The 22,554-nt window shown below is 51.0% G+C and overlaps 1 long non-coding RNA gene across 8 annotated transcripts in view; it reads right to left on the bottom strand.

Annotated features, from left to right (window-relative positions):
• Positions 1 to 22,554, bottom strand: part of KLC1 — a 67,033-nt gene that overhangs the window by 19,236 nt on the left and 25,243 nt on the right. For all 8 annotated transcript variants that reach the window (XR_001919855.1, XR_001919856.1, XR_001919857.1 and 5 more), the window contains exons 3-12: positions 22,019 to 22,249; positions 18,857 to 18,935; positions 18,237 to 18,462; positions 14,768 to 14,855; positions 14,088 to 14,189; positions 11,640 to 11,813; positions 11,400 to 11,499; positions 4,198 to 4,247; positions 4,045 to 4,112; positions 1,915 to 2,023 (exon numbers count right to left, since the gene is read on the bottom strand). This is a non-coding gene — a long non-coding RNA (kinesin light chain 1). The remainder of the gene's footprint in view (positions 1 to 1,914; positions 2,024 to 4,044; positions 4,113 to 4,197; positions 4,248 to 11,399; positions 11,500 to 11,639; positions 11,814 to 14,087; positions 14,190 to 14,767; positions 14,856 to 18,236; positions 18,463 to 18,856; positions 18,936 to 22,018; positions 22,250 to 22,554) is intronic.

The following is a 22,554-nucleotide window of genomic DNA, read 5'->3' as shown; positions in this document are numbered from 1 at the left end:
TCAGCTCCGGGCTCACAACGCTGCTGGCTGATGACTCTGCACAGTGCTGATCACAGCAAGGCCCAATGACCCAGGGGTGCCACAGACTGAGAGCCAGAATCCCACGCTGCGTGCTCAGGGCGCGTGCTCAGAGTCCCCCTCCACAGAACACCAGCGCCTCAGTCGGAGACCCCGGGAGGGCAGCAGGAAGGGGCACAGGCAGGGAGAGGACCATGGACAGGCCCTCTGCCAGGCCTCCTCTAATCCCTCTGCACAGAATCTCGACAGGTAACTTCCACCCCAGCCCAAAAGTCGCCATAAACCAACAACTGCATGATAGCCTGCACATACACCATTCTGGGGAAAAAAACCACATCAGCCCCTCCAGTCCTAAAAACAGAAAACAAAACCTGCCATCTGTACTGTACTGTACACGTACACATGTACAGTAACACGTTAACCTCTTAATTCTGAAAACTGGTAATTAAAGGGCATAAAACAAGCCCTTTCCTTCTATGTGCTTTACAAACCGTGTTTCAGCATAACTAAAACACCTCAGATGATGAAGCAAAGTGCTTCAGTGGTCCTTTTTATTTCCAAATAACATTCCATCGCGTGGATATACTACATGGTGTATCCATTCATCTGCTGACGAACGTGCAGCTGTCTGGACGTTCAACCTACTGAAACCAACGCTGCCATGAACGTATCTCCTCATCACTCATGGAGGCCATACCTGCCAATTCACCCACTGGCCAAAATGGATCTGTCATCCCAAATCCACACTCTCAGTGCTTCCGTGGGGATTCACTGACACATGCGGAGTGGAGGAAAACTCAAGTCAGTCGACGCGCACGTCCGCACTAAGACGGGAGAAGGCCACACTGCTCTCCTGCTGCGTCCCTCACTGCAGACAGTGCCCTGCCCCCAGCCTCAGATACTCAGAACCGTGCTGTCTGCGTTTTGGTCGGTGGCCCCTCGAGTGGTGCTCAGGGCGCCTCTGGACGTGCCTTATGGAGACACCGAGCTCCCATCAGGCAGGATTCAGTGCTGCCGGCCATGACGTCAACATTACTGAGTCAACAACACACACTAAAGAGGGTGTCTCTGAACAGGAGCCCAGCGGAGACAGGCTGTGTACTGATCTGGTGACTGTGACCAGCCTCGCAGGAACCTGGCTGTGCCTCCCGGGGACAGGCGTTCAGAGCAGCTTCACGGAACCCGGCGCGGAGGGAGGGGAGCCAGCGGCATCCGCCTCAGCACCCGGCTGCCCTCTCTCAGGCAGGTGCCAGGGGTGGGTGCGCGGGGTTAGGCAGGAGCTCCAGGCCTCGCTCCCAGAGGACCCTCCCAACTGCCCTCTCTGGCAGCTGGGCCGTCCACGCCGCCACCAGCCGCGCGCAGGGCTGCAGTCCCTGCACCCCCTCCTCGACACCCGCTATTTCTGCTGGGTTTCGTTCCAGCCATCCTGGAGGGCGTGAGGCGGCGCCTCGCTGCCGTGTGCACCTGCAGCCCCAGATGGCTAACCACCTGGAGTGTCCCTCCACGTGCAGTTGGTGGCTGTGCAGCATCTTCAGAGAAATGTCGACTTAGGGCCTGTGTTCATTTTGCCGTGAGCTGCTCCTTTCCTTCTTGTACCTTCTGGATGTTAGGCCGCGTCAGAGATGTGGTCTGCAAACCCATCCGCCCACTCTGTGGGCACCCTTCTGTGTTCTTGGCAGCGTCCCCGAAGGCGCAGGCGTCTCTGGCTCTGGGGCTCTGACTGGCTCCCGCTCCTGCCGCCTGTGCCTGTGGTGTCATGTCTATGTCACTTGAGCAGCCCAAGTTTATTTGTGCAAACTAAAACAGTCAGTGTTTCCTCTCTCTAAACCAGTGTTTCAACAAGTCTCATGGAACAGAATCAAACTCAAAGCTACAAGCAGAAGGCTGCTGACTGACCTGTTTGCGCGACCTCATGGCTGCTTCCTCCAGCGTTTCTGCCGCTTCAAATTTGCCTTGACGTCTGTAAAGCGCCCCGAGGTTTTTCAAAGTAGTTGTGACAGTTGGACTGTGAGAAAGCACATGATTCACAAACCGATTCAACGTACGTTTCGGAGCAGCCACTATCAACAGCACCTCATCTAAAGGACAAACATACTTAGGCCTGGCTAAAGTTAAATTTCTACAGTACTTTTTAACTATAAAACTCTAAAAGGCTCTTCTAGCTCATGCATCCCCTCCCTACGGCACTGAGGCCTGCGGCTGGTGGGACAAACCCCAGTGCTCTCTCCACTCACACAGCCTACTGGGCGTCTCAGCAGGAAGGTCTGCGCTGGGTCTGCCTGGTGGCCATCGGCTTCCCCCGGAAGCAGAGCTGACTGTGCTAGGCAGTGCGGAGGACACGCACTCTAGCGCTGCCATCCACCCTCCCCCTTCCCCTTCAAGGAGGGGGAGCAGGGCGGAGCCAAAACCATCACCAGCGGGACCCGAGGCAGAGAATGACGGCTGTGTGTGCAAAAGAAGGCCAAGCGGAGTGACACAGACGGCACTGCTGAGCTGCTCACAGAGCAGCCTCGTCAACGATGAGGAATGAACCCGGCTCCCGTCACTGCAGATAAGCTCCAGGAGCCTTTTCTCTTATCGATGACAGGAGCTTTAGAAGTAAGCTGGGGACTCCCTGGTGGTCCAGTCAGCGGCTGGGACTGCACTCCCAATGCACGGGCTCTGGGCTCGCTCCTTGGTCAGGGAACTAGATCCCACATGCTGCACTGCAGCTAGGTCAGAGGGCCACAGCTAGAGAACCTGTGTGCTGCCAAAAAGACACTGCAGGATCCAAAAGAGGTTCCATGTGCGCTGCAACTAAGACCCAGAGCAGCAAAAAGACGCCAGCGGCAGTTCAACAACGAACGGCAGAGCAGCTATGCTCTGAGTCTCGAGACAGTGTGCACGGTGCTGGGGGAGAGCATGTGACTCTCAGAGAGCACGGGGAGGGCTACGGGGAGTCGGGGAGGGGTATTTATTCCAAACTAGGAGTTCAGAGTAAAAGAGTTTTCCTGAAAGAGTGATAGGAGACCATCCAGTCAAGGCTATGGTTTCTCCAGTGGTCATGGATGGATGTGAGAGTTGGACTGTTTAGAAGGCTGAGCGCCGAAGAATTGATGCTTTTGAACTGTGGTGTTGGAGAAGACTCTTGAGAGTCCCGTGGACTGCAAGGAGATCCAACTAGTCCATTCTGAAGGAGATCTGCCCTGGAATTTCTTCAGAAGGAATAATGCTAAAGCTGAAACTCCAGTACTTTGGCCACCACATGCGAAGAGTCGACTCATTGGAAAAGACTCTGATGCTGGGAAGGATTGGGGGCAGGAGGAGAAGGGGACGACAGAGGAGATGGCTGGATGGCATCACCGACTCGATGGACGTGAGTTTGAGTGAACTCCGGGAGTTGGTGATGGACAGGGAGGCCTGGCGTGCTGCAATTCATGGGGTCGCAAAGAGTCGGACACAACTGAGCGACTGATCTGAACTGAACTGAACTGAATGGGAGACTAGTAAACTGAGTCTTAGAGGATAAGTGAGAGTTAAAACAGGAAAAGACCACAGATAAGAAAAGCGTTCCAGTCAGAAGAGGAAACAGCACTGGGCCAGGCTGGCGGGCTGCTGGTGGAGGAGCCACGTTGCCCTCTGCAGACAGGAGGCCCTGAGGCTGCAGGAGATGGGCTGTGCACCTGGACACAGCTGCCAAGTGGGGGCTTCGCAAGGCTGCCGGCCTGTTCCTGCGAGTCCACCCTGTGGCCTTAAAGGCTATGTTTCCGCTTAGCCATCTCTCCTCCTGCAACCTGGGAGCTAGCCTTAAGACACAGCACTAATGAACAGGGCCCGTGTTTTTGCCCATGGGATCCTATTAAGGTGGGTTCTGTATAAATTATCTCACTTACAAAGTTATGGAGTTTTACTGGAATCTGGGGCAAATAAGGGCCTGTGCAGCCACACCACCCTGCGGAACTTTACACACGAGGTGGTTTACAGGCTGCCCTTGAAGCACCAGCGCCTCCCACAGCTGAGGCCTGTTTCCCAGGCAAGCAGACGCACCTGTCAACTTTGCAGGCCTTGTACCAGCCACCATACTCTCCAAAAGACGTCCCATCCTTCTGCTTTCCCTAAATTGCAACAAAGAATTTCAAGTAGATAATTATCAAGCAACATATTCAATTTAGAAAACTTCACAAAATAATGTGCTCTTACTTTGCATTCTTCTCTCTCCTCAGCATGCATCCAAATGGGCTTATTTTCATCTATGGAAGAAAAAATAACATGCTATGAATTGAGGCACAAGACAGTCCACTACGCAGAAGCTGTCAAGTTCCAGCGTTCGCAAGGTTTCCGTTTTGTTTTCCATATGATTCCTCGGAGATATTACTTTTCACAACTAGGACAGACTAGGCTTCACACTGGAGAATAAGGACTCTGACAGCAGAACCAGACCCAAGAAACAAGGAGGAAATGGCCATTTACACCCCATTCTGTGAACAGAAGACATGGAATCAAAGATGCCTACCCAGACAGGGAGGCTACTGTCAAAAACACAGACACACGCTCGAGTCCTTGGAAGGAGACTTTCTGTTGTTGTTTGCTGACTTGTCTCTCCAAACATTTACTGAACGCCTACTATTTCTGAGAGCTGGGGATTCACAGATAAAAAGGAAATTACTTCAGTTCTCCAGCACCCGTGAGGCGTGAAAGTGACCCTGTCTGCTGTGGGCTATTTGATGACATGTGTTTTGTTTTCTAGCCTCTTTCCCAGCAGGGTCCAAAGTGTGCTCCTAGCGAGCTGCAGATGCTGTTCAACTTCCCTCAACACAAGCCAAGCTGAGTGTCTACACTGACCTAGTGCAATCCTGACCTAGTGCAGTCTGACCTAGTGCATCTGGGGTTCACAGCTCCTCTGCTCAGGTTCCCAGGGCGCAGTCTTTAGCAGAGAGAAGGTGTGTTTCTTTGCAGGCGTCTCCCAGTGGAGCTTGGGTAAAAACCCTGTAAGGGAACTTTCAATGCTAGAACCTTCACGTAACACTTGGGACCATTTAGAATTTGAGAAACCCAACATGAGACAAAGTAAGATGTTGAGAGAAAAAGTGAAAAAACTACACATCAATACTCCTTTAAATGGTCCTTAACTTTTGAGAACGCTGACACATACCGTTCATCCAAAATTTCCAAACAACTAACGTACCGCAACACGGCAGGCAAGCACTCTTGCAAGTGAAGGTTATGGCCTGAAGCATGCTAAGCTTTCAGCATAAAGGAAAATAATCGTAGATGCGACTCTATGTAAAGTGGCGCTGCAACTACACACACCAGTAAGGAAAAAGGAAGGCGAGACACTAAAACCAGCGAAAGACGTATCGGGTAATGAAATGGCAGAGTCTCCTGTTCCCGCCTCCGCACTTCTTTTTGAGGTTTCCCGCACTGAGGCCATATTTCAGGCTCGGGAGAACAAGACCTGTGTCCCCGCCCGATCCAACCGCTCCTAACTTCCTGATCTGGACAAAGCACTGAGCCGCGGGGTCCTCACTCCTAAAATGGAGTAAGGCGGGACCCGCTTCACAGAACTGCTAGGAAAAGTAACATTACAGATTTCAGCTGCTTTCTTTCTTCATTGAAAGACTAGTGCACATGGCTAACTATCATGATGATTACTTGGCACGTCATAGGAGACGAGTAAAACTAGTTTAAATATTGGTTTTAAAAGAGTGAATGCTTGCACAGAAAAGGGACCATAAACAGAATTAAGAGACAATCTACAGAGCGGAAGAAAGTATTTGCAAAGGATGCAGCTGACAAGGGATTAATCTCCAAAATATACAAACAGCTCTCACAATTCAGCAACACAGAATAGAACAAACAACTCAATCAAAAAATGGTCAGAAGACCTAAATAGACATTTCTCCAAAGACGACATACAGATAAGCAACAGGCACATGAGAAGATGCTCAACATCACTAATTATCAGAGATGCGCAAATCAAAACTATAATGAGGTACCACCTCACACCTGTCCGAATGGCCACAATTAAAGTTTACAAACAGTAAGTGTTGGAGAGGGTGAGGAGAGAAAGGAAGCCTCCTGCCCTGCTGGTGTGAATGTAAGCGGGTACGGCTGCTATAGAAAGCAGCAGGGAGGTTTCTCAGCAAAGAAAGAGTTACTGTGTGACCCGCCAGGCCACGCCGCGGCCCACGCCCAGAGAGGATGCCGCCGCAAAAAGACACAGGCACCCCCATGCTTAGAGCCGCACTTTCACAGCAGCCAAGAGCTGGAAACAAACCACATGTCCATCGACAAATGAACAGATAACGTATACACGATGGGATACGACTCAGTCATGAAAAAATAAAGAATGAAATAATGCCATTTGCAGCCACACGGATGCAGCTCGGCGGATCATACTAAGTGAAGTCAGAAAGAGAAAGACAAATAACACAGGTTACCACGTGTGTGGAGAATCTAAATTACGACACAAAGGAACCTACCCATGACACACAAACAAGACTCGGGGACAAAACAGACTGGGAGCTGCTGGCGGGCGGGGGAAGCGGAGAGGAAGGCCCGGGTCAGCAGGCGCAAGGACCACACAGAGGATGGGCAAACCACGAGGCCCCGAGCAGCACAGAGACAGTAAGCGTCTTGAGATAAACCACAGCGCAGAACACTTTAAGAAGAATGTACATATACTCATAACCAAATCATTTTGTTGTAAAGCAGTAATTAACATTTTAAATCTATACTTCAATTAAAAAAATAAAGCAAAAGAAAGACAGTGAGACCTGCCAAGGAAATTCTGCAAAGGAAGATTAACCAGAGAGCCCTTGACACATCACACACTCTGCCTTCACCCCTCCCACACCTGCCTCACTTCAAACCACAGCACCCAAGATGTGTGACAGACACAAGAAGCAGTATCTGCATCAGTGGAAAGAAACAGCTCAACACAAAAACCACCCCCACCATTAACAACAGCAATAAAACCTCTGACTCGATGAAGAATTTAGAATATGACCAATAAGACCTGAAGACTTAGTGGTGGGAACAGACGGATTATTCAGTTAGGGGTGCTGGCACAAAAACTGTTTAAATATCTGAAAAAACATTTTAAATCTCAATCATTTTTAAAAAAAGACTGAAGAGTATTTAAAACTTACTGACACTGCAGTATTCTTGCCTTGAGAACCCCACGAACAGTGTAAAAAGGCAAAAAGATAATGACACTGAAAGATGAACTCCCCACCTTATTTATTGGTTCGGTAGGTGCCCAATAAACTACTGGAGATCAGTGGAGAAATAACTCCAGAGAGAATGAAGAGATGGAGCCAAGGTGAAAACACCACCCAGATGTGGATGTGACTGGTGATGGAAACACAGTCCAATGCTGCGAAGAACAATACTGCATAGGAACCTGGAATGTTAGGTCCATGAATCAAGATAAATTGGATGTGGTCAAGAAGGAGATGGCAAGAATGAACACTGACATCTTAGGAATCAGTGAGCTAAGATGGACTGGAATGGGTGAATTTAACTCAGATGACCATTGTATCTACTACTGTGGGCAAGAATCCCTTAGAAGAAATGGAGTAGCCCTCATAGTCAACAAAGGAGTCCAAAATGCAGTACCTGGGTGCAATCTCAAAACAACGGAATGATCTCTGTTCGTTTCCAAGGCAAACCATTCAGTATCACAGTAATCCAAGTCTATGCCCCAACCACTAATGCTGAACTTGAGCGATTCATGAAGACCTGCAAGACCTTCTAGAACTAACACCAAAAAAAGATGTCCTTTTCATCATAGGGGACTGAAATGCAAAAGTAGGAAGTCAAGAGATAGCTGGAGTAACAGTCAAGCTTGGCCTTGGAATACAAAATGAAGCAGGGCAAAGGCTAACAGTTTAGCCAAGAGAACGCACTGGTCATAGCAAAAAAAAAACTCTTCCAACAACACAAGAGACAACTTTACACATGGACATCACCAGATGGTCAATACTGAAATCAGATTGATTATATTCTTTGCAGCGAAGATGGAGAAGCTCTATATAGTTGGCAAAAACCAGACCAGGAGCTGACTGTGGCTCAATCATGAACTCCTTATTGCCAAATTCAGACTTCAACTGAAGAAAGTAGGGAAAACCACTAGGCCACTCACGTATGACCTAAATCAAATCCCTTATGATTACACAGTGGAAGTGACAGATAGTTTCAAGGGACTGGATCTGACAGACAGAGTGCCTAAAGAATTATGGATGGAGGTTTATAACACTGTACAGGAGGTGGTGATCAAAACCATCCCAAGAATAAGAAATGCAAAAAGGCAAAATGGCTGTCTGAGGAGGTCTTACAAATAGCTAAGAAAAGAAGAGAAGCAAAAGGCAAAGGAGAAAAGGAAAGACACACCCATTTGAATGCAGAGTTCCAAAGAATAGCAAGGAGAGATAAGAAAGCCTTCCTAAGTGAACAATGCAAAGAAATAGGGGAAAATAGCAGAATGGGAAAGACTATAGAGATCTCTTCAGGAAAATCAGAGATACCAAGGAAACATTTCATGCAAAGATACAAATACAGGACAGAAAATGGTATGGACTTAACAGGAGCTACAAAGAAGAAGTGGTAAGAATACATAGAAGAACTGTACAAAACAGGTCTTAATGGCCCGATAACCATGATGATGTGATCACTCACCTAGAGCCAGACATCCTGGAATGCGAAGTCAAGTGGGCCTTAGGACGCATCATCACAAACAAAGCTAGTGGAGATGATGGAATTCCAGCTGAGCTATTTCAAATCCTAAAAGATGATGCTGTTATCATCACAAGGAGACTCAATATGCCAGCAAATTTGGAAAACTCAGCAGTGGCCACAGGACTGGAAAAGGTCAGTTTTCATTCCAAACCCAAAGAAAGCCAATGCCAAAGAAAGTTCAAACTATTGCTCAATTGTATTCATCTCACACGCTAGCAAAGTAATGCTCAATATTCTCCAAGCCAGGCTTCCACAGTACATGAACCGTGAACTTCCAGATGTTCAAGCTGGATTTAGAAAAGGCACACGAACCAGGGATCAAATTGCCAACATCCACTGGATCATCAAAAAAGCAAGAGATCCAGAGAAACATATTTCTGCTTTACTGACTATGCCAAAGCCTTTGATTGTGTGGATCACAACAAATTGTGGAAAATTCTGAAAGAGATGGGAAGACCAGACCACCTGACCTGCCGCCTGAGAAATCTGCATGCAGGTCAAGAAGAAACAGTTAGAACCGGACATGGAACAATGGACTGGTTCCAAACTGGGGAAGGAGTATGTCAAGGCTGTATATTGTCACCCTGCTTATTTAACTTCTATGCAGAGTACATCATGAGAAATGCCTGGCTGAATGAAGCACAAGCTGGAATCAAGATTTCCAGGAAAAATATCAATAACCTCAGATATGCAGATGACACCACCCTAATGGCAGAAAGCGAAGAGGAACTAAAGAGCCTCTTGATGAAAGTGAAAGAGGAGAGGGGAAGACTCAACATTCAAAAAACTAAGATCACGGAATCTAGTCCCATCACTTCATGGCAAATAGACTGGGGAACAATGGAAACAGTAACAGACTTTACTTTCCTAGTCTCCAAAAATCACTACAGATGGTGACTGCAGCCACGAAATTAAGACACTTGCTCCTTGGAAGAAAAGCTATGACCAACCTAGACAGCATATTAAAAAGCAGAGATATTATATTACTTTGCTGATAAAGGTCCCTCTAGTCAAAGCTATGGTTTTCCAGTAGTCATGTACAGATGTGAGAGATGGACCATAAAGGAAGCTGAGTGCCAAAGAATTGATGCTTTTGAACTGTGGTGTTGGAGAGACTCCTGAGAGTCCCTTGGGCAGCAAAGGGACCAAACCAGTCCATCCTAAAGGAGATCAGTCCTGAATATTCATTGGAAGGACTGATGCTGAAGCTAAAACTCCAATACTTTGGCCATCTGATGCGAAGAACTGACTCACTGGAAAAGACGCTGATGCTGGGAAAGACTGATGGAAAGAGGAGAAGGAGATGACAGAGGATGAGATGGTTGGATGGCATCACCGACTCAATGGACATGAATCTGAACAAGCTCGGGAGTTGGTGATGGACAGAGAGGCCTGGCGTGCTGCAGTTCATGAGGTCGCAAACAGTCAGACACAACTGAGAGACTGAACTGAACCAACACTGTTGTTTACTGAGGTTTTAGCCTATTGTTAGACAAGAATCCACCTCAGTTAGGAGAAATGGATTTCCTGACAACAAGCCATGTCACGCTTTCAATGCTGCAGCACAGCGAAGGCGGCCTGTGGCCTGAGAGGCGCGCCCCAGCCGCCAGTCAGGGCATACCTGCACCTTTCTGTCCCGTGCCCTAACGTTTGTGTGGAGGATAAACCCAAGTACAGAAACCCGCTTCTAACTAGAACCCAATTAACTGCACTCCATGCTACTCTTTTTAGTAGAGAGAAGTTAGCAAATCACAAGGAAAGTTAGTAAATCACTTCCCTGAGTAAAACTTATTTGAAGCAGCACTAAGCTGATGGCCTGGAATCAACTGAAACCCAGCACGGCTTCTGCAGGGAGAGGACACGGAAGCCCCCTATGGACTGTGAAGCCCAGGGAGGTGAGCTGTGATCCAGCAGGGGCCGAGGAGGACAGGGTCCGTTTCCAGAACAAGCCAGAGGCATCGCCATCTTCTGACAGTAAGATAGGCGCACCGCTCCACTTGCTGACAGAGGAGAAGGAAGGCACTTCTTAAAAGGCTCTCAAAAGTGCTTTCCAGAAATTCTCCATGAAAGAAAGTATTTATTAACCACATCCTCTTTCCCCCACGGATCCTAAGGTTTCCAACACACGGGTAACAACTATCGACATTCTCAGCCCCTCTTGTCACGGCCACCGAAGGGGGGCAGATGCCTCAAGTAATCAGATCCTGTTTTACTGAGCAATTTAAGTCTGACAAAATATTTATTCCAAAACTGTGTATTAAGCACCTACAACACTTTAAGGACCATAAAGGAGACAGGCCTCAGCTCCTTACGGTCGTCAGACAATCCAGCAGGACTGGGATGGGTGGAGGATCATGCATTTCTGACAGGTCCCAGGTGGTGCTGAAGCTGCTGGGTTCCTGCTGGCACTTTGAGAGCCACTGGACCACAGAACAATTCAAGAAAGCAGTTAAGGACTCCAGAAAGGCTCTCTGGAGCTACTGCAGCCAGGCTGTGCCTGAAGCAAGCGCAGACTCTGGGTGAGGGCAACCTGGAAACACAGGAGGCAGTGGGCCATCACCCTGACTGTGATGACCTCAGTATTACCGAGGTTTAAACTGGAAATCCCCATGTTTAACGCACCCTACAGTTAGTCTGCTTAGAAACAAAAGTGCATCTCTTACCGTCCACTGAGCCAAACTCCCTTTCGTGTGCGCGAGTAAGGATCTCTTTGTATAGGGTCTCTGCTTGCTTGAATTTCCCTTGCTTCAGGTAGCAGGAAGCCTTAAAATAAAACAAAGCACTTACTACTCTTCATACGGTGGGGAAGCACACATTCTCATCTACAGGTTAAACTACGAAACAGCGCTGAGGCTTCAGGAAGAAAGGAATCTATCTACAGAGCTGACCTTCCGTCAACATACCAGGTTATTTTTTGTTTTGGCCACATTGGGGTCATCAGGCCCCAGTTTTGTCTGGTAGATCTCGAGGGCTCTCTGATAATAATATTCCACTTCTTCGTACTTGCCCTGGTTCTGGCACAGTAAGGCCAAGTTATTTAACTGCTTGGCAACATCTGGGTGATCTTTTCCCAAAACCTAGGAATAAAAAACAGCATTAGAAACACTTGTTATTTTTTTCACAGGGTACCATCCAACCCACTCCCTACCCTACCATGAGAAGGCTCTTCCTAAACATCAAGAGGACTGTGCCTTGCTTCCAGGCTTATGATACTTAAACAGCCACCCATGCAGTACAAAAATAACCAGCATTAGTTGAGTCTTATTCTTGGGGGAGGGAGGAAACTGTGCTGATTTCCTTCCCAAGCTTTGGAGTCTTGAATCCTTACAATAATCCTACATGGTAGGTAATATTATGGACATTCTGAAGATGAAGAAACCGGATTTTATAAAGGCTATCTAGTAAGACTGCCAAGTTTAAACATGCCCAAACTCATGCCCAGCCCTTTCTGACTCTAATGGCATTACACGCATTCACAGCCTCAAAGGGAACTTCCAGCTCCTCAGCTAGCATCCTACACATCCCCTCTTTAAAACCAGATTCTGTGATCACAAACCAGGTCCTCACACTTCAAACTTCACTGCAGGGCTCTTCAAACTCGAATGTGCTGTCCCAGACACCCAAAAGTCTTCTCCCAGCCCCACCCAGCTCCCCACTCCCACCAACTCATCCTGCAGGCCTCAGGTCCCCTCAGAAGGGACCTCCTTATATCCAATTTAAGGGACCCGTGAGTCCGTCCCCACCCAGTTAACTCACAAGTACACCACTTCGGTTTTTTTCCTTCTTTGCTAGTATCACTACTCAAAACTGCCTTATTTATCAACTTGGCTGTTTGTCGCCTGACTCTCCGCTATTAACATGCAAGCCTCAGAGAGCTCTGTCTCCATGTCTAGATGCAATGTTATCTCAGCACCTAGGAAGGTGCTGGCACACAGGGCAAAGAATAAGCACCGAGCTTCCCGCTCAGGACCTGAAGAAGCCTTCGGTCTCGCCCTGCGCCCCCCCGAGGCAGCCGCCTCCCCACCCTCTGCGTCGTCCTCTTCTCCCTGGCTGGGAAGCCCTAAGACTCGGCTCCAGACCGACTGATGGCGGGAGGCCATGTCAGCACAGCCCCAGCCCTGGACCTGAAGAGGCCGCTGCTCTGCGCTCTCCCTGAGTTCTCGGCCAGAAGCCAGCGTCTGCCTGGTGGGCCGTGCTCCCAGGGAAGAGGCTGTGGCTAATTCGAAATCATCACCTCTAATCAAGTGAGGGTCCCAAGTCCTCAATCCATGTTTGCCAGATGAGTGCATGAGAGCAAATAAACACGGAAGAGCCTAACAGACCATCATCCGGAGTTCATAGTCCACAATGTGAGACATCTGTGGTTCTCCCTGATTCTAACCCCAGCCCTCTCAAAACCTGAGTGGGTAAATAGAAAATAAAATAAAAATCTCATTTCTTGGTAAATATCACGCGAATGACAGCATGGACAGACCTTCCTGTATGACTGGATGACGAGCTTCTTTTCACTTTCCCTTTCCCAAGTCCTTGCCATTATGACTCGAAATTAAAGGATTAATCTCTCAGTATCAATAAGTAACATTTGATAATATGATAACATCTGATTACAATGACACAAATTAAAAATATCATGACGTGGACCTGCCCAGTGTCTGCAACATTTGAATACACAGTTCTATGGAGTACTGTGGAAATTAACAAGATCCATTCTAAAAACACCTAATCACCATACACTGTACTACTGCTGCTGCTGCTGAGTCGCTTCAGTCGTGTCTGACTCTGCGCGACCCCACAGACAGCAGCGCACCAGGCTCCCCGTCCCTGGGCTTCTCCAGGCAAGAGCGCTGGAGCGGGCTGCCGCTCCCTTCTCCAGTGCGCTGCACGAGCCGACACTAAACGTCCACAACAGTGCCTTCATCTATGTCCTGAGCTATTCTTTAGTTCTCGAAAGAAAAGCTATTGCGTTAAGTCTTATAAGCACATTTGATGGCCATTTAATTTTCATGTTTTTCTTCTTGACAGGCACATGCCCCACTGTAAATGAAATGCCCCATGCCTGGCACTCACAGGCCTCAGAAATTCCTTCTTCAGCCGAGTCACTCTGAGGCCACTCTAGGCCTCAGGCTTGGAGGGCCCAGAACTCAAGGCTCCACCCTCTGCACCCCGACTCCCCTGAGACTCCCAGGCAGGGCCCGTCGGCTGCGTCTCAGCCTGCACACCGGACTGAAGGGCTTATTTTTGGTACTTGGCCAGTGAGAATGTGTCTCCATGGTCCTATCTCAAAACGTAGAGTGAATTATTTAAAAGCATGAAGTGCGGCGTTTGGGGAACAAGGACCATCCCGGGCGCACCTTCTCTCTGATCTCCAGAGCTCTCTTACACAGCGGCTCGGCTTCTTTGTACTTCCCTCTTTTGCCGTAAAGCACTGCGAGGTTGTTCAGAGTTGCTGCCACCTACCAACACAGGGAACCAGGAAGAACGGTAAGCGCCAAGGCGGAGGGGGCGTCAGACGCCACACACACACGACCCCTAGTGTGCGACGGAAGTGCTCTCCAGCCAACGGAGGACCGTGACTCCACTCAGAGGTGAGAGAGCAACATCACTGTCCACGGTGGGCCATAAAGTAACACCACAGACCATTAACAAAGCAGCACCAACATGATCTTGATTTTTTTTTTAAATTTCACTTGGAAGCCACAAAACCAACCAAAATAGATAAAAAGACAATACAAAATCTTTAGGGAAAAATTTATAGAAGTACATGCAATTTGATCCAGAATCAAAATCACCCCACGTGATCCATTTGAGGTGGGTGATCAACAACACAGGTGAACACTGATATCTGCTCGGTGTGAGCTGCCCACCCCGGGGCTCAACACTGCTTCCGAGCCAGCAAGTCCTACCTGCGCCATCCAGTGAGAGGGCAGCTCTTAAATCTTCCCTGTTGAGTTTAACAGTGAAATGAGTTGGGTAAAAAAAACGTATTAGGGACAATAAAGCTTGAAAAGGATGGAAGAGCCAGTATACAAACCGCAGGGTGGTCTCTGCCCAGGGTCTTCTCACGAATGGCCAGGGCGTCGTTCAGCAGGCTAGCTGCATCTTTATATTTATTTTGGTCTCTAAATTAAAAACACACAATTATTTGTTTAGACACAGCTTACTACAGCCTTTTAAAATGTAATTCTGGAACTAAGGAAATAAAAGTTAAATTTCAGTTATTAAAAAAAATTAAAAGTTAGCTATTAAAACTATTAAAAACGCTCCTAACAGTAGGAGAAAAGACTCCCTCAACAGACACGTTGGCAAGGAGAGCTGGGAATCAGACCCGCTAAGCTAGACTGCTGGGACGATACCGCCCCGCGTGCCGAGGGGTCTGCGTGTGCCCTGCCCCGCACAGCTAAGTGCGGCCATAGAGACAGTGCAGGCAGGCAGAGCAGACCCAGCTGCCGGCCGCATGGCCTGGCGTGTCACGCGGCCTCCTCAACCAGCCTACTCCAAAGGAAGGACGAAACTCACAGAGCCGCTCTAAGAAGCTGACTGATTTGCCAAAGCAGAAGCTCAGGATGAGGCACGCGCACACAGACACAGCTGTGCCCGCTGACACAGGGCGGAGTGGAGGGGCCTGCTAACGGTGAGGAGACAGAAGCAGCTGGGGCCCAGGCCGGCCCCCTGGGTTTAAGTGCTACCGACTGACCGAAGGGCTGCAAAGCAGTCATGAGCTGTGTGAAACGGAGCGCACACAGCTCCAGCGCGCAAGGACAGCCACCCAGCAAGGCTCCGCCCGCACCGCCCTGGAAGACGGCTGAAGCTGCTGGGTCCTCAAAGGGCACTGACTGCACCGAGGGAAGGTTTTCTATTATATTAGACTTACATTATCATCGTATACTATGTTATACTATTAACATCTTATACTAAACTGACTCAAACGTCCTATCAAAGTCAGCAGGTATGAAGCAGCCCCAGTTAAACACAGCCACAGCCATCCCCCAATGCCGAGAGAGATGGCTCAGATGAGGCAGGCACACTGGGCGCTGTTGCGAGACTGGCCTGTCATAGAACGCCAGGGACCACAATCAGCCAAGAGGGTGGCCACGCCAAGAGCAGGTGCTCCAAACCAGCTGGAACCAGTCAGAAACCCAGCCCTTCCCCAGACCTGCTGAATCAGAAACTTGGGCGGGGGGTTCAGCACGCATCCCAAAAGCCCATCCAAAAATTCAAACTCAAATGAAAACCAATGCACACCTTGCCAGCATTAAAATAGATCCCAGTACAGAAGTGGGCAAGATCACAGAAGGCCCAAGTAACTAAGAACGCAGAATCACAGAACACAGATTAACACACAAAGCTGTGCGTCTCAGTGATAAAGAGCAGGAGATGGCCAGCCCCGCCCCAGGCTGGCGACGGTCGGGGAGCGTGAGCTGGCACCATCTTCCTGAGCCGCCGGGCAATCTGTATCAAGAAGCGTGTAAGGTGTAGGCTCTTACCACTTAGGAATTGACACTGAAAAAAATTCACAATCTTTTGCACAAAACTTGAGCAAAAGATGTTCATCAGTATAACATTAATACCCCTCCCCACAAAGAGCTTAAAATTAAATGTCCCTTATTAGAAGAAAGCTGAAATACTGAGTCATGGCTCAGCTCTGGGACTCAGCACTGAACACAAACACAGCTGCTGTTCCAAACATTTCCACGCTACAGCACCAAGGGAAAGAGGCGGCCATCAGATTCCTAGCACATCCACGTGACCATGCCTTCTACGTGCCACGAACCCCAGTCACGCTGTACGTGCGTTTTTCACCTCACTCACTCACAAGAAAAATATCCAGGGTTAGCCAGAAACAGTCTCTCGCTCTCGATGGTTCGCTCCTGTCTCTTCACTCCTCTTCACAGACCCTCCGGCTCCCGTCTGCACCCCACTCAGGCGCTCAGCTCCAAGCCCAGCAGATCCTGTGGCCCGGCCCCCACCCCGCTCTGTCCTCCACTCTCCCACAGCTCTCTTCTGAGACCCAGCCCCTGGGCACAGGCACGTTCAAGCACGTCCCCTGCAGCCCCATCGCCCACTCCTACCACACTCCCGCTGCTCTGCCCCGTGGGAAGGAGGCGTTAGTCCCCAACACATCCTGCAAGGCCCCTGAAAGCACTCGCACCCCTCCACTAGGCCTCCCCTAATCCTCTCAACTAGAAGGCATCTCTCGATTCCATCAACACTTCTGTGTTATTTTATTTTATTACTTACTGGCCATGCTGCAAGGCTTGCAAGATCTTGGTTCCCCGACCAAGGACTGAACTTGGGCCCCAGCAGTGGAAGCACTGAGAACCAAGCCCTGGGCTGCCGTGGGATCCCGACGCCTGTGCTAGTCTACTAACGACAGTCTCCTTGCCTCTGTAATTACATATGAACATAACCAGCCTATTCTCTAAACAAGGTGCTAAGTTCTTTAGAAACATCTAGGGAATGCTATCTACTTCACACTGCCAGGTAACGTCACATTTCATAACCCTTGCAACCCTGCTGAGGCTCAGAAAAGCTAAGGGCTCCGGACAACACCTTCAGTCTAGTGGCCACTTAGGAGAGATACAAACCGAACTCGCCTGACTTCCAGTCCAGTATCCTGCTTCTCCTTGAGAACAGGTGCTATGTATTCATCTGTACAGCTTCACAAGAACCAGCCCAAAGTTTTACATACACTTGGGTCTCAAAAATGCCTGCTGAACTGTAAACAATCAAACTAAGGAAGGAACAGGGTGCAGCTCCCTGAGATCCGCCATGCGGAGCAGCCACCACAAACCAGCCCTGTCCCAGGAGTGACTGCCCCTCCACAGGCCCCCACTCACCGACCCGCTCCCTCTCAGCTCAGTTCAGCAAAGGGCTCTGGTGGACCGCTGCCCAGGGCCACAGGCAAACTACTGAACTCCATTCAGCAAGTTCACCAAGGGCTTCCGAGTTAGGAAACACGCTCAAAGGTGTGACTCAAGGCAGAGACGAGACAACCTGGTCCTTAATGTCAAAGAATCAGGATTCCAGGAGAAGAGATGACAAAATTCAAACGAGGATGCCAAGCACAGAGCAGGAGCTATGAGAGAGGCGGGGCCGAGGGTTACAGGGCCAACAGGGGACAGGCGCGTGGAGCCCTGGAGTCAGGAAGGAGGGCTGACGGGGATCAGAGAGGTTGGGGGCCAGGCAGGAGGAGTGGGAGGCTGTTCTGGGCAAAGGGAGCCTGGTACGCCAAGTACTGAGGGGAAAAATAACCACTAGTCTAGGGTGGCCCGATGGAAGAAGGCTGGCCTGGGCGTCCCAAGCAGCGTCCGCTCTACAGGGTGACGCTCCTGCCAGGGAGCGGCTCCGTGTTCTGAACTGAACCCCTGACTGTTCTGAAGACAACTGGACGGTCAGGCTGGAGAAGCAGCTCAGAGCAATTTACGGAAGCACATCCTCGGGGCAAGCTCACTGGAAGCGCCGTCTGGGTGGGGTGAAGAGGAAAAGACGAGACTACTAGCCTGTACACCAGGGCCAGGATGTTGAGCATGGTGGCCACATCGGGGTGGTCGTGGCCCGAGGTCTTCTCCAGGTCCTCCAGGGCCTGCTTGCAGAGGGGCACAGCCACCTCGTAGCGCCCCTGCGAGGCGTACTGGATCACCAGGTTGTGCAGGGTGCGCAGGCGCGCGGGGATCTCGTAGCCGCCCTGCTGTGCGGCCGCCGCTGCGCTGCTGTGCTGCTGCTGAACTGCGGAGAAAGGCCAGTTCAGACGCAGGGAGGCCGCCCGGGACACCGGCCAGAGCTTCCTCTGCAGGCTGTCGGGCCGGGGTTCCGTACACCCCCACTGCGCACACCCCCACTGCGGAGCGAGGCTGCCGCAGCCCCAGGAGAACCCCCCTCCTCCGCGCACAGAGAACCCCAATCCCGGGGGGAGCTGGCAGCACACGCCCCTTTACTAGGGGCCAGCTGAGCCCGCGACTGTATCTCAGAGAGGGCGGCCTGCGAGGCAGTCTGGGTGTATGTTCGCGCTCCTGCAAGGCGGGCTACAAGCACCAGCACCCACTAATAACAGCAATTACCCCCAAGAGGAGAGGCCACCTCCCGTCCACCGGCCACCACTCACCCACCACTCCCAACTCACTTCCTTGACCAGGGTCGTCGTCATCATTTGGGAAGAGGTCATCCAAAGGTTCCTTGGTGGAATCAGCATCTTTGTCCTCCTATGAAACCAACCCAGGACAATATTAGTTTCACGAATATTATAACAGCTACACTGGATATCTTTGACATAAATTTCATTTTAATTAAAAATAGAAAAGACAGTTCTCTTTCCAGATCAAATCTAGGATTAGCCACAGTTTGCTTTATCCATCGGTTTAGGAAAGAGCAGAGGGAAGCCTGCTGACCTGAACTCAAAGCACCCGTGCAGGCTGGAGCCACAAACAGACCACGCAGGCACCTCTGTGCCCGAGTCGCCACCCGGGCCCCAGGAAGTGCAAAGAGCAAGGAGCGCTTTCTCATCTTATTTGGAAGCAAGTGATTAAAATGGCGAATCTCTGAAGACTGTGGAACTGGCAGGCTGGACACCCCCTCCCCACCCAGCACCACACAGGACCCCTAGGAGCAGTGTGACAGCCTGTGACCGGGTCCCCAAGAGAGGAGCCCTCAGGCAGAGACAGTGACCAGACGATGGGGTGAACGGACAGCAGTTCAAGCAGGTAAGAACTCGGCATCACCCTGGCACAGGCGGACAGCAGGCTCCTCCAGAGGGGACACCCTGAGGGGCACACGCCGCATTCCAACACTCCCGACCAGGACACAAACCCAAACACACACGTGAGGAACAACGCGTGACGTAACTGGCCTACGTTCTTCAGTAATACCGGTGTCGTAAAAGACTTTCCTCTCCCCGTGAAAGCACCTGTCCCAGATGAAAGACGACTGAAGGGCTGTGACCACTACGTGCAGTGAGTGGTCCTGAGCGGGATCCTGGGACGAGTGGGAAACGCCACCAAGGCCTCTGCAGAGATCATGAGCGAAGTGGCCTCTGCAGAAATCATGGGCAAAGTGGAGTCTGGGCATCAGAGGAGAGGAGGCTCAGCGGCCTGCTCAGCCTCCAGGGTGTGGCCCTGGCCCCCACAGGAGACCCCTCAGGCCAGGGAGATGCACCAGCAGCGCGAGGAGGAGCAGGGACGGGGCAGGAAGGCATCACGGGCGCGCCCTGAAAGGGGAGGCGGGGCTGGCTCACCGCATCTCTTCTCCAAGCCAGACGTGTTTCCAAATTAGAAAGCTGTGAATGTCTCCGAATCTGAGAGACAGCCTTCCACTGCTCAGCGCTACCTCGTTTTCCAGGTGAATCGACTACTCTCTTCTTATTTGCACAACAGCCTACAGGAGTGTGTTTTTAAATCGAAACATCAGCTGCTCCTGACTTAGAGACGCAAGAGAGAAGTACAGCAGGGTTAACGAGACAGGGTGCTTTGGACTGACCACGGCCCAGATCACGGTGAAGCCGCAACCCCACGTGACGCGTGTGGAGACGGGGTTCTGGGAGGGAACCGGTTAGGAACACCACGAGGCTGAGGCCCTGGTGCTGGGCCCTGAGACACCATCGTGAGCTCCCCTGCCCCGTGCGCCCACCGCACGGTGTGAGGGCAGTGAGAGGGCAGCTGTCTGAAAGCGGGCAGGAGTCCCCCAGAAACCAGCCCTGCGGCACCCTCACCTCTGACTCCCTGCTTCCAGACCTATGGCAGAACCCGTGGTCTGTGCTCTAAGCCACCTAGCCCGTGGCATTTTGCACGGCAGCCCGGGCTAAGACACAGAGTGAGTGCAGGTCTGCTGGGGCAATGCAGACTACTCTAACAGACGGGACGTGGGCTCGGACTAGAGACACAGACGCAGACCTCTCAGCGGCACACAGATCACAGAGAGATCACACCAGAACTATACAGAGAGTAAGCAAATCTCAGCTCTGAACACAGCGTGACAGCCAGGACTGGATCCTAGAGAGGAAAGGGGACACTAACAAAGGACTGGGGAACTCAAACAAAGGCTGTAGTTTCGTCCACAGCAACGCGGCAACAGCACTTTCTCGCTTTTAACACAGGCACTGCTACAGACGGAACGTCTGTCCGCCCCCCCACCAAATTGATATGCTGAAGCCCTAAAGCTCAACGTGATGATATCCGAGGGTAACGTGGATCAGATGCAGGCCTGAGGGTGGGGCCCCCGTGATAACATCAGTGCCGTGACAGCAACAGGAGACGAGCACCAAGGAGGCCGTGTGGCGACACACCAGGAGGAAGGCCCTCACCAAGACTCCAACAAAGCTGTCACCCTGCACAGTCTCAGATTTCCAGCTTCCAGGAGCAGGAGAAACAAGCATCTGCTGTCTGAGGTATGCAGCCTGCTGCTCTCTGGAGACAGACACGGCCAGAGTCAGCTCAGACATGTGCTGGGAGACACGGGACGCAGCAGGAGGAGAATGAGAGTGGAGACACTCAGTCGCGCCCGACGCTCTGTGGCCCGTGGGCCACAGCCCACCAGGCTCCTCCGTCTGTGGGATTTTCCAGGCAAGAACACTGGAATGGTGCCATCTCCTTCTCCAGGGGACCTTCCCAGCCCAGGGAAAGCGAGTGAAGAGTATACGGGGATTCTCTTCACAGGACCATTTCAACTTTTCTGTGAATCTAACATCATTCCAAAATAAAAAAGGTTACTCGTCTAAAAAGTTAACTGAATCAGAAACAACAGTAACAGAGACTGGGATGAACATATAGAGAGCACCAAGAGAAGGAGAAAAGGACCAAGACCCTAGGGAGCCCTCATATTCCAGGAACCCCAAGACAGGCCAAGGCAGACGCACGAGCGAGTGAGCAGAAGGAGCAAGCGGTGTCCTGGGGGAGGGGGCATCTCAAAGACAAAGCCAGGATCCCCCACAAGCCACAGAGGCATTCCAAGCCCGGACGACAGGGCTGGGCAGGGAGCCGACGGCAAGCGCCGGGGCGCCCAGCAGACCTCAGGCCGGGACAGCCCTCCCCGAAGGCCATGGCTCCTCTCTGCATTTATTTTGTATTTACCAAGCACTTTTACATTTTCTGACCATTGTTCAAAAAAAACACGTATGAGAAAAGTACTCCAAAGAGAACGTATACGACTCGCCCAGGGACTCAGCCCCAGGACTCTTAACCCCGGTCGTGTTTCACGCAGGCTCTGGAGGGGAAGGAACCACGGCCGGCTCCACGGGAAGCAGGGCGGCGGGAAGGCACCACCGTCACTCCCGCACTCCTGTGGGACCACTCACCGAAGGAGAGATGTCGTCGTCGTACTTCTTCAGCTGATTCATGAATTCCAGATGCTTCTTCTCTTCCTCCAGCTGAGCCACAGACTGCTCGCTCTTCTGCAGCTTCTGCTGAGTGTTGGCCAGCTCATCCCGCAGCCACTGGTTCTCCTGGCACAGACGCCGCACCTGTGCACGCAGCTTCTGCTTCTCCGACTCCACGGCGTTCAGGTGGTTTGACAGCGCCATCATGACCTGGACCGACAGAGACGCTGATGGCACTGCGGCGCTCAGCCTAACAAACGCCACCTCCCGCCTCCAGCAGCGCCCTGGGGCTGCAGCTCCAGCTGACCCTCGCAGACGCGTGCTCCAGAGTGCGCACAAGCACAGTTTGCCGTTGACTATTTCCACCCTTCACTCTCCGGCCACGTGCAGGGCATGGTCAAGAATGTTACATGCTCATCTCTCTCTCTCTCTCTGCCTCTGCCTCGCTGCCCACCCCACTCCCCAGCCTGCTGAAGATACAGCAAGGAGGCATCCATTGGCAAACCAGCAAGAGA

The sequence above is a fragment of the Capra hircus genome, chromosome 21 (assembly GCF_001704415.2).
Source record: "Capra hircus breed San Clemente chromosome 21, ASM170441v1, whole genome shotgun sequence".
Lineage (NCBI taxonomy): Eukaryota > Metazoa > Chordata > Mammalia > Artiodactyla > Bovidae > Capra > Capra hircus.
This window is presented reverse-complemented; position numbering and strand designations above follow the sequence as displayed.